Genomic DNA, 13,858 nt, shown 5'->3' with positions numbered 1-13,858 from the left:
CCGGTATAACACCTTTGAAGACTCTACCAAACACATCAGCTAATTTTGTGTCTAAACACTTGAAATTTTAGATGTAGGTTACTTGGACATAAATCAAACATTTTAATTTAATGCGAGCCCAAAACAATAAATTTCAAGGGGTCAAAATTGGGGTCAAATTTAAAAACATTTGATGTCTGCGGTCTCTACTAACTTTTCTTTATAGTAGTTAAGGAAGCGTATTATATAAAAAGGCATTTCCGTACATAACCACATTTTTAATATATTCATATGCACATAAAGTTATGAACAGTACATAGGGCCCGAGCAAAGACGGGCCGAACTGCAAGTATATATATATATATATATATATATATATATATATCTATATATATATATATATATATATATATATATATATATATATAGATAGATAGATAGATAGATAGATAGATATATTGGGGAGTAATACATGTTATGGAGCCATTCCCGGAAATGGCTGAACCAGCTTTCGATATAAAAATCATTTCATATGTACATATACCAGCAGATGAGGGGGTATTTTACAATACTAAAAATAAACTTATATATATATATATATATATATATATATATATATATATATATATATATATATATATACGAGCAAACAGTTAATACAACATGTTAAAAACACTTTGAAATGAGGTAAAACATATTTAATCTGAAAAGGAACCACTAGATAAGTGGATAGTCGTTAATCCGCGGAGTTTCGAAGAAATACTTTCCTTCTCATCAGAGGGTAGGAATTAGCAAAATGCGGGATCGTATTTTGCATGCAAAAGTATTTGATGAAACAACAAATAAGTCAAAGATCTTACTTAAAAAAAAAAAGCGAAGCAGGGGGAATATGTTGAAGAAAAAGGTGATTACACATGAATGGATAGTCTGGTGGAAGATAAATAATTCAGTGACGGTAAAATCGAAATATATAACTTCAAGAAAGTTAATTGAATTTCCATTTGCACAAGTAAAATCCAAGAAAATCCCGTAATTGGAAGAAGATGGTCCATAATAATCCAAAGGCAGAAATCCATGGAATAATTCACAAAAATGTGTACAAGGAAAAAAGGAAAAAAATTCAATAATATTAATAAAAGAACAATAAGATATGCTTATCTTATTATATATATATTGGTGTACAGCTTTTAATTGAGTCATTCCCAGTGATAATTGAATCAGTTTACGATATATAACTCACGTTATTTTATGAAAAAATATTTTTAGTGATGTAATAGTATTTACGATATTAAATACCTATCATTTCATGTACATATATATGTATATATATATATATTATATATATATCATATATATAATGTGTATATATATATTATATATATTATGCGCATATATATTATATTATATATATTATATTATATATATATATATATATATATATATATATATATATATATATATATATACACACACACAGACATGCGTACATATTTTTTTTTGGAGGGGTACCACTAATGAAATCAGTGCTCGCAATGGCTTTAGCAGTTTACGATATAAAAAGGGATAGACATATTTATATAAAGATTTTCCGATACCTCTGTTCAGTCTCGAAAGACAAAGGATACTTGTTGTAGGGGCAGCTGCGCATGTAATTGTGAGGCAATGCTTGCGCAATCTACATCTCTCCTGAATCGGCACTGTTTGAGTCCAATGGCAAGGAAAAGTCCAGGACGACTGGAAACAATGCCGAGATAAGCGGAGAGCACATACAGCACCTGAAAGTCCCAAATCGTCACCCATTTTAGTACTGACCAGGTTCAACGTTGCTTAACTTCGGTGATCCAGCGGGAACCGGTGTGTCAACGTGATTATGCTGTACTATATAGAGAGTTTACACACGTACTTCCACTTCTATTTTATTTTACATGTCGAGCAACGCCGGGTAACCCTGCCCATGGTTAATGAAAGGAGTGTAGTACTAAAATTTTCATTCTTTATAATTGAGATTCCTGGATTTTACTGTACTAAGGAGTAAAAGTAAAGTGGTGGCGATAAAATCTTTACAATGATTAACAATTCCGGAAAAAAATAGTACTAATTAGTTCAGGTCTTTGCTTCAATATTATGAGAGACTACATTGCAAAAACGCAACTCTATTATAAATAATGTACTCCTTAACTAACTTTATTGTTTTACTTTTGCTGCGCATTGCTGTTGAATTGTAGGCGTTTTCGAACGTTATCACTTTAAAGGCGTTTTCGAACGTTATCACTTTAAATAAATCTAGCATAAGACATAATGATTATGTAATAACAATATCAATTAATTTTTACATTGGGGTCACCACTTATCAAGGCCCGAAAACCACTACGGGATAAAGGTTATTGCGTGTACAGTAATCAATGGGATAGTATCGTTGTAATCGTTAGTATTGGAGATTTGATAAAGTGTCTTAGTTAAAGGGGCGGCTCATCAGGTATTTGTTTACGTTGGTCTTGAAGACATCCAAGTTGTAGTCAGGTGGGAAACAGGCAAACGGAAGAGAGTTCCACAGTCGTGCAGTTCTAAGAAAAGCTTTGCTCATGGAATCTACGCTTTGATTTAGGCATAGATAAAGAGTGGGGAAAATTACTGACAGTGGTTTCAGCTAGACAGGTGTTTATCGTGAAAGATGGGCGAGGGGCGGCCAGAGATTGGAGCTCAGATGAGAACCTACCATGGAAACAACGATAAAACAAAGCCAGGCTCGCACCGTCTCTTCTGTGGGAGAGAGGTTGCAGGGAAGAGAAAAGGGCATTCCCCACTAAGCCACAAAGTCTATTTTGTACTCTGTCAAGGCATGTTAGGCTGTTTTTAGCAGCTCCTGCCCATATGTGGGAGCAGTATTCGATCCTTGGACGTATTTGGCTTTTATACATATAGAAAATTGCATCAGTAGTGAGATATCTTCTGGAGCGGTAGAAGGATCCCACCATCTTCCCAGCGACCTTGGCAACAGGCTTGATGCACGTGTTCCATTTCAGATCAGGAGTAAAGGTCAAACCCAGAAGGTTGTCAAAACATGGAGTCTCCCCAAGACGAGATCCATCCATTTCAATTGATGCCAGGTGGGGATCAGAGCGTTGATGATGTAAAGATAGGAGTTTGGTTTTAGATGCATTAAAAGTAACCAGCCACCTCTTCCCCCACTGTATCACGTGCTCAAGATCAGAGGAGAGAGAATCAGAGAGAACGTTGTCATTTGGATGAATCATTTCTTGTTCTGTATTTGTTTTATTCCGTATAACAAAAGAAGGTAATGGACTATTCCACATATATTTCACATGTTTTGATGGAAAGGCTTACTCTCTTCGTTACTGTTCGCTAAAGTTCCGGTGTCTATTTTGTCATGTTTCATAAAACGTTAGAAGGAGATTTCTCTCTTAAAGGTTGTTTTTTTAAAAAATATTTTTTGCTAAATATAATTTGCACTTTTATTAAAAAAACAAAAACACGATTATCTTTTAGTTTTAAGATAGTCACTAGCGAAAGAAAGTTGCTAAACGCGTTTTTTTTTTTTTTTAATTTTGATCGTGTTCATTGTTCTATGGAGTCTGTCGAGCGTATCGTGACTCACAAACGTTGTTGAGTCATTCGTTGCTGGACATTCAACACAATAGCTGTAATCAATAAGGCTATGCTTTGAATTCCTACAAAACGAAAATTTCATGAAGCGTGACAATCTATAAATTTGAGCAAGACTGTGTCGCATATCTTCACAAGTTTCTACATTCCTTGCGATTATATCATGCCTCGTTGTTAAGTCCGTATAAACTCAATTTTTCGCGCTTCACAAAAAAAGTCTATATAGTTAAATAACATACACACACTTTATATATATATATATATATATATATATATATATATATATAATCAAAGATGGCGTAATAAAATGGAAAAGATAATTGCGATTTCTCTCCCAATTTTCAGATTTTGTAATCATGCTAGCACGCCTTTACTTTCTTTTAAAGTTGATAAATGCTTTTTCTTCTGATGAGTTAAGGGCAAAACAAATTTTTATAAAATTGGCATAAGAAATGCATGAAGTATTCTGCGCCACGAAACAGTACTTCCAAGAATTATCCATGTAAACGTACTTAAAGAAATAAATGGTAAGATGGTCAACATCTTGAAATTTGGAATATAGACTTTTCCATTTATTTGTTATATGCTCTGCAATTACATTGAGCTTCATAAATTAAAGGATTGGTATAAATAAAAAGGAACATTGAATTAACGCATTTCTAAATATATATATATATATATATATATATATATATATATATATATATATTATTTAATTCCATTAGAAATATCAACTTATTACATTAATTAATGCATATATTAATACGATAGCGTGTGTGTTCTTTTGTGTGTCACGCTTACATCCGGGTCGTTTAATTGTTATGTTCTTCTATTTCTTGTCATAAATAATTTTACCAAGAATTCTTCATAAGTTTTGATTTCGGTTTCGATTATACCTGATGGCACTTAAATCATCTATTTTTTTCATAAATAATTTTATCAAGAATTCTTCCTAAGTGTTGGTTTCGGTTTCGATTATGGCTGAAGGAACTATATATATAGTCATCCACATACAGTACTGTTTCGCTGTTTCACAGCTCATCAGTGCGGCTAGACAGGCAACTACCTCAAGCCAGGATTGAAACCCGACCGTTTGTACGGCAGTCAAGGCTCCCAACCATTACGCTATTGGCGGCTGCTTGAACGAGTAGTGAGTTTAACGATGTTTTGACATCGTCCGAAATACCTCCGCTCGATTTGTTTACACAAAGAGCGTCGCTTATATGCTAATGGTAATTCGTGTTTCACTTCTCAATATGCTCAACTCAAGGTGAGGAGCATTATAGTCATCCACATACGGTACTGTTTCGCTGTTTCACAGCTCATCAGTGCGGCTAGACAGTATGTGGACATATATATAGTAGTAAGTTATAAAATATATATGGCAATATAATTTACTACCTAGCTCTACTTACGTATTGAGCACTGTTAAAGTAAATACTTAAAGTTTGCGCATAAATTTATACTTTCGTATATTAATTTATGTGATTAATTTAAGTAATCATATATATATATATATATATATATATATATATATATATATATATATATATATATATAAGTCTTTATTTCGGTTTCGATTAAAGCTTATGCACCCAAGTCATATGGATATATATTTTATTTTTGAAATCGCAACTTTATAACATATAAAAATCGATAGAACATTAACTCTATAATAATATATACGAAATTTGCAAGAATTAAAATATGTTTAAGCTCACTTTCTGACCAGGCTTTGCCGGGCGTTCGTGCTAGCTTAGATAAATACTTTTGCAGTTTTAACAAAAAAGCTACAATAGTATCAGAGCGTCTCCATTTACACTGAACATTTACAGAATGCCAACATTAATATATTGCATATGAATGTGTCCCTTCGGGAATTACCACATGTCCCGCTAGTAAAGAATTAAACCCTTAACAAAACTTGTGGAATGATCTGGCAGACACAGACACACACACACACACACACACACACACACACACACACAGACACACACACACACACACACACACACACACAATTTGATTGAAATCTTATAACGGAATAAAAACCTCGAAAGTGCTAGAACAAGATTTTCATCTCCTAAATGTTTCTTATAAAAATGGCTAAATGTAAAATTCAATTTTATTAAAAAACAAACAAAAAAAAAACACGTTCATTTTTTAGTTTTAAGATAGCCACAAAGTTGAATATCATATTTGTCACAACATTTAAATGAAAATGAACTCAGGCGCCATTCGTCAGAAATTACAGAAATTAGCGTTAGCGATCTGTCTGTATTAACTGGAGTTATTGTAAATACACAAACAAATAAATAAACAAAATACATTCAACGATTAAAGGGCCTAATGTCAAAACTACAAAAATAATATAGTAATTATTAATAGCCTTATTCATCGATCCATCCATCCATCCAGCACGGCCGTAACCGAGATTGAACTCACAACAACGAGTTTGTAGAGTAATTCAAATCTTATCGCCAGCTGAATACTTGATGCTTCGCCTGCGCTATCAAGGGTATTTTTTTTTTTATCCCTACCACGGCTAAAGAGAGTCACATCTGCCCTGGGGAGAAACATATGCCGCGCCAGTTTCTCAACCTCGTATTTTACTTCGCCTTCCCAAATGGTCACCCATCTAGTACTGGGTTATAAGTGTCTTTATTATTGGATAAATAAATTTGTTGCTATAGGCAATTTCATATAGTAAGTTATGTGTTCGAGATGCTGTGTACAACCTTTCCCACTTGGTCATGTCTGTTCTTGTATTCCAGTTTGAGCTTGTTTATCGCATTCACTTACTAGATGGCTTATCGTTTCGTCTCTTTGTCCACAGAGTCTGCATTTGCTGCTTTCTTGTGTTTTGTCGATCTTTGCTTTGATGTGGTTGGTTCTTATCGAGTTATCTTGTGCTGTGGTTATTAGGAATTCAGTTTCTCGATTTATGTGTTCTTTTTGCATCCATGTCCAAGTATTTTCGTTATTTTCATTTTTTGTCATCCTTATGAATCTTTAAAGATATGTTGTTATTATTTATCACTATCTTTAAAACATTAGCTTTTTTTATTGGAATATCTATATCCTTTATAAGTATAATCTCATCTTTATACTCTGAATTCGTAAGTGTTATTGGAAACATAAGATTTATGGTTAAAACTTCGTAGCTTAGTGAGCCATTTTCTCTTTCCTGCCACCTCTTTCCCACAGAAGAGACGTTGCGAGTCTGTCTCTGCTTTATTGTTATTTTCATGACAAGTGCTAAGCTGAACGTCAATCTATGGTCCCCACTCGCCAAACTTTCACGAAAAACGCCCGTTTAGCAAAAACCACTATCAATAATTTCCCACACTCTTTATATGTGCCTAAGCCTAAACGTAGATTCCATGAACAAAGCTTCTTTCTTAGAACTGCATGCCTGTGGAACTCTCTTCCGATTGCCTGCTTTCCAGCTGACTACAATCTGATTGTCTTCAAGTCCAACGTAAACAAGTTCTTGATGAGCCGTCCCCCTAAGTTATCCAATTTACAAAATTACCACTACTTATGTTTACTACGCTATAATCACATTGACTAATGTATATCCATTAACCCTTATCCTCGCGTGGCCTACGGGCCTTGATAAGTGGTGATTCCTGTGTAAAAAAAAGTTTTATTTGCTGACAATTTAGAACTTATGTCACACATTCCAGATATAATCGACCTAATTCTAGAAATTCTAGAAATCCTTTTTCTCATCATTTTGTTCTAGCTGGGGATGGGGCATCCTACCGGATACAAGCCGAGAGATCCTTTTAAATTCTAACCGTACCGTTAAGTGCGATTTGTTTATATCTCCACTGCGCTTCGTTAGCCACGTGTATTTGCTAGGCAGATTTAAAAATTCTTTTTCCAAATCCAAATGCCATTTCTGCAACTACATACTTAGAAAACGGAGCTATTAAACCTGCCATAGTGACATGAGGCATAAAAGGCGAAAGTAACAACCTTAGTAGAAGTTAGTGTCCCCCAGTTATGCTGGGTTAAAGAGAGCTGAGAGGAAAAGACAACAAAATACCAAGGTCTTATGTATGACATGAAAAGAAACTGGAATCTTAGGAAGATCTTCATCATTCCAGTAATTATAGAAACAACTGGAATCGTGAAGAAGGTTTTTAAAACCTACTTTGCATCACCCTTTCGGGGTGTAAAATGACCCACGAGTATGCTGTAAGATATGGTGTAAAATCCAACATATAACTAAAAAAAAACCTAAGGTAAGTGATTGAGATTAGGTAGAAGTTGAAGATTTAAGGGGACGGCTCAAAAATAATAATAATTTCGGTTGATTTGTCTTTTCATTTAACATTCATATACTTTTAAAATACTCGCTTCAGGATATGTATGAGCAATAAATAAAGCATTGTTTCAAACTGTTAATGTATTTTAAAAGTGATGCTGCTCGGTGATGAAGCAAGTGAACGCTGTATCGAAAACTTTTGACAAGTCTGGCATGAAGCTCTTCTCAAGACAACTTGTTCATTAGTGGACGGTATTAGTGGACGAGTAGTCTATACAATAAGAACACTGTTAGTTAAAAGTTTATGCATAGTTGAAAACATCACATTAATTAGTGTTTGCTCACTGGTCGCTGCGCGAATAGTTATTGCTCTTGACGTTCAGAAATTGAATTTTTTTTTTTACATAGGCGTCACCACTTATCAAGGCCGATAGGCCACTCAAGGATAAGGGTTAAAGAGTGTAGAGTAGTCAAAAGGACAATATAGTAATCGATAGTAATGGAAGTTCGGTAAATTTGTTAACTTAAGTGGAACGGCTCATCAGAAACTTGTTCACGTTGGACTTGAAGACAACCATATTATAGACAGCTGGAATGCAGGAAAACGGAAGACAATTCCACAGGCGTGAAGTTCTAAGAAAGAAGCTTTGATCATGGAATCTATGTTTAGGTTTAGGTACAGATAAAGAGTGGGGAAAATTATTGATAATGTTTTCAGCTAGTCTAGTGTTTCTTGTGAAAGTTTGGCGAGAGGGGACCATAGATTGAAGCTCAGTCGAACACTTTCCATGAAAATAACGATAAAGCAGAGACAAACTCGCAACATCTCTTCTGTGAGATAGAGGTTGCAGCGAAGAGAAAAGGACATCTCCCACCAGGCCACGAAGTCTATTTTGAACCCCATCAAGGCAGGACAAGAATTCCGTCCGAAATATGTTCACGTCTTATTATCAACATCTGGGGCAAATTAAATGCGAACACACCGCAGTCATTTTCTGAAATTCTAAGAAAATGATTTCTAGTCCATATTGCAATGAGGCGACAAATGGGTTGATATCATTTCATGCTAGACATCTCTTTTATTTTATTTTTTTCTGTTTTAACAATTATAAAAAAAAACAACTAACCAACCAGCTATCCCGTGAATGATAGCACACTTCCAGTGAGTTCCGCGAGAATTGAGTTTTATAAAATGTAACTAAATAGTTCGAAAAATTCAAAGTGAACGTGTTAATAATTGTCTCTCATAAACGGTCTATTCTTGTATCTAACTGAGGACATGGTAATTAGGATAAATGTACACAGAAGCACACACATACGTGAACAAGTATCGTTTGTGTGTGAGCACTAATTATGATATCGTCAACGTGTTATGTTAGTTAAAAGAGGTCCTGTCCTATTTTTGGTGAAAGTAATTATTATTGCCCATGCGATGACGAATTTAATGAACTGAGAATGTTAGCACTCAGGAGAAATTAAACAACCATTTTCATTGTTTAATAGTTCGGAGGTTGACGAGTTTAAGAACGGACCGGTAGAAGTATGACTGCGTGATAAAAGTGTCATTATATGTGACTACATCATTACAATAAAAAATGTTGTTTAATGACCAATTAACAAGTGAAGCATGTATGGTCCCCCGCGAATTCACAGTGAACGCGGCATAAAAATGACTAAGTTCAGGATTTCCTCTACCCCATTTAATCCCAAAAGACCCCAGGGGACGTCAAATCCTGGTGAAAATGAACAAACGGTTCAGTTTTAGGCCTTAACATATGTAAATTTGAGTTCTGCACTATGAAAAAAAAAAGTAAAGAAAGAAATGACTAAGTCCATTATTGCCCCTTCCCCATTTAGCCCCCAAAGTCTCCAAGGCCTTAACATATTAAAATTTGAGTTCAGCACCACGCAAAACTGCTAAATAGAAATGCGCAGAAAATTTTGGACAAATATGGTAAAATAGTCCCAAAAATGGAGTGTTTTTATTAGGCCTAAAACAGCCCCTACCGCACACCCAAGAGTTAGCGCGAAGACAAACAAAATTATATAGAAATCAGTTAGTTACAACATTTCAGAATATTTTATAAAAATCGAATGCATCATTTTTTTAATAAGCACAAAAGTGTCAACTTTAGCCACTTTAACCCGAAAGGCACTCCTGGGGGGGGGGGCAATCGGAGTTTTCTCGGGAAATCGGAGTAAAATGTTACAAAAGTAACATTTTACTCATATTATGTTTAATGTTTGTGCAGAATTTCAAAAAATTCCAAGGCGTAGTTATTGAGAAAAGTACGGACAGACAAACGGACGAACAGATAAGCGTGAATTCACAGGTCATCCTCCTTTTGTCGGGGGGGACCAAAAATTGAAATAATATATACTGCTGATAAGCTATTCAACTTTTGAAAGGTATACGTCAGCATAATTTTAAAAAAATAAAGATAAAACAAAATTATTACAGCACTGCTATATTTTTCAACTGAATGAAAATTGACACTTTAGCATAATCACAAATCGTGTTTGCTAACACAAAATCAATTTTGGGGTTCTAAATTGTTTCAAACAAAATATTCATTTGAAATGAATATCAAGAACTCTTAACAATTAAAAAATATTGTCAATAACCTCAACTGTTTTTGATCGACTTTTTCTAATTTTTAATAAGTCGACACGGTTATTTTTTTGAATTCTATTTTTAAGAAAAGAATTGCATTTTACCTCTTGTTTTGATGGATAAAAACAGTATTTTTTAGATTTTGTCTCTCTGTTGGCAAGGAAAGATTTAAACGAGATCTTAACTCTTGCTTGTGTGACTAAATTTGGCTGAATCACATCTGACAATATAGAATCATGTATTCAAATTTTGTTAGGAATTTTGTCTGAAAATATCATTCCATTTCTTATACCAGGTGCATAACCACAATGATGAATCTTTAAAATACAAAAGAAGCTTGTTTGTAGATATAAAATATTTAATATATATATATATATATATATACATATATATAGATATATATATATACACGCACATATATATACACACACATATATATATATACCTGTGGAAATATGATTTTTTCAATCATATTTTACTTTTATATATATACAAATCCTTAATTTAAGAAGCTCAATGTGATTACAGAGCATATTACAAATAGATGACAAATTTCATGTTGACCATCTTACAATTTATTCTTTTAATTCCATTTATATTTACAATTCTTGAAAGTCACTGTTTCGTAGCGCAAAATTTATTTATAGAAAACTATTATAAAATAAATATATCTTCTATTTCCGGTTGTGTTAATTGCTGCTTTTACTTGACTTTAAATCCAGACATAATTAAATTTTTATTTCTATTTTAAATTAAATTTATTATTACATAAATTATAATTTCTTATTGTAATTTGGTTATTTTTTCGTGATCTTATTTAATTTCAATATAACACTTACATTCATAATATTTTATCATATTTATTTATATTTAGTTAAAAAGCCGATAATTCGCTTTTAAATTTAAAAGAGTTATTTCCCTTTATTGAAACCTAGTATCTATTCCACAATTAATTATTATTATTATTATTATTATTATTATTATTATTATTATTATTATTATTATTATTATTATTATTTAATTTTTCCTTATATTTATAAATAATTTTTCTCATAGTTATTAATAATATTTACATTATTTATATTATTTGTAAGTTAATTCAATTTGTACTATGAATTGAATTAAACGATTCATTAAAATTTAAATGTTGATATTAAATAAAATTTTTCAATATAGCATCATCTGTAATTATGAATTTATTTAGCGATAAACCAATTTAAATTGCAGTTTTTTTCGTGAACAAGTAATTATTATTTCTATTAGTTATCAAATATAAGTATAATTTAACTACTTTAATTAATTGAATTATAATATATACTAATTTTTATTATTTTAAATTTTATCCAAATATGTTTAAATTAGATTACAAACTTAAATATTTGAAATTTTAACTGTAAATCCTAAATTAATAATAAAATTATTTGATAGCTTTTAAGCTATTCATTTGTGTTTAATATTATTTAATTGTGTATATTTATTAATTAATTTGTATATGTTTCAGGTTTTTATTTTTCCTCCTTCTTTCTCCCTTTTATTTTTCTTTTAAATTTTCTTTTCTTTTCTTTTCTTTTATATCCGTGAATAAAAATATTATTTTTATATTTTCATTTGAACTATTGGATATTTATAGCCTTATAAGCTTAATATTGAATTTATTTAATTGCTCCTATTTTATTTTTCTTTATACAATTTATCTATACTTTCTTATAATAATAATAATAATAATAATAATAATAATAATAATAATAATAATATTAATAATAATAATAATAATAATAATAATAGTAATAATAATAATAATAATAATAATAATAATAATAATAATAATTATTATTATTATTTAAAAAGTAATGATTTAAAATTAACTTTGTCCCTGTAACTGTTATATTCTAATACCATTCAACCAAGTATTAATAATCATTTCCCAAACTGATTAAAATTGTTAAGTACAATTTTTTAATTTAACTTGAATAAATCTTAATTCCACTTTTATTTGAGTTTAACAGTACACTAATCACACAATATGTTATTTTAATTAATTAAATAATTGTTTAAATCAAATTAAATAATTTAATTTTTATTTTGCTTTTGTTATTTTAGAATTGTTAAGGTTATTATTTTAACATAATATTATATATTAACTTACCTATTATTTTCTTTTTCTGTATACGAAATTTTAATTAAAACTTATACTTAACATGTTAAAATACTGTAATTAGACTAACCGTTAGAACATTTCAAGCCTCACTTCCTCAATTCCATGTGTCAATTTAATCTCTTCTCTTCTTCTATTCTTTCTTCTATTCTTCTATCTATTCTCTTCTTCTTCTATATCTATATAAATAAAATGAACTCATTTGTTCCCGTCTGATTTTGACATTAATAGGATTAAAAATCAAGATATTTCATGCAAATATAATATGCACAAACGGCAGAACAATATCTGAGGTGTGTTATAGGCTTATTATTTCTCAAATTCCTCGATAATCTTAGATTTCTATACTTTTTCTGCTGAGAAGTCACGGCCAAAATCGGTTAAGATCAATGGAAGTGGTAAAATATTTTCTCTCTAATAAATTCCTCCTCCCCCTGCCACCACTTAACACCGTTTGGGGATCGTTCACAAGGAACAGTTGAGAAGAGAACACCGGTTTGGCTTCGTAGTTCTTTCATGTGAAGTTATTTAAAATCACTAAACTAAGCTGCAGTGCTCTGTGGCGTAGTGTTTAGCGTGCTGGACAATTCACATTATATTTTCACGTTCGCGTCGACCTACCGTAGTCGTTTTTTTTGTTTGTTTTTTCCTAAACAACTGGAATGGACTTTTCTTGGTGGCCGAACTGTTAACGTTGCAGATGTTATTTTTTGTTTTTTTTCACACTTTATTTTCCTACTTTTACTCATGACTCCGGGTTTGATCCTTCCTACTTACCTACCATAACATTTTTTAAAACTACCCCCCCGTCCCGGAAACAAACACTCGGGCAACGCCGGGTACCCCCGCTAGTAGTTTAATATATTTCAACCTATAATTCCAAAATAAAATTATTAACGTTTAATTAATGCTTAAAAAAGGCTACCCTAATTTATGTTCAAATTTAATCGATTGATATATCTGCTTATAACTAATGTTTTTATATCTATTTTTACAATTATCACATTTGGTGTATTCATATGGGTCAACGCATCAATCAAATAATGCTTACTTATTTCAACTAATTAAACGAGATTTTAAATCAACATTAAAAATATATCATTACAACCTAATTTCTAATATACTTAACTTTATCCATTTGTTTTGCAGTTTATTTATCACTAAAATATTATTTTACTTTTTATTATAAAAAAAAACTAATGTTTAACAT

This window comes from Euprymna scolopes, chromosome 1 (assembly GCF_053919585.1).
Source record: "Euprymna scolopes isolate OS-2025 chromosome 1, ASM5391958v1, whole genome shotgun sequence".
Taxonomy (NCBI): Eukaryota; Metazoa; Mollusca; class Cephalopoda; order Sepiida; family Sepiolidae; genus Euprymna; species Euprymna scolopes.
Note: the sequence above shows the minus strand (reverse complement) of the source record.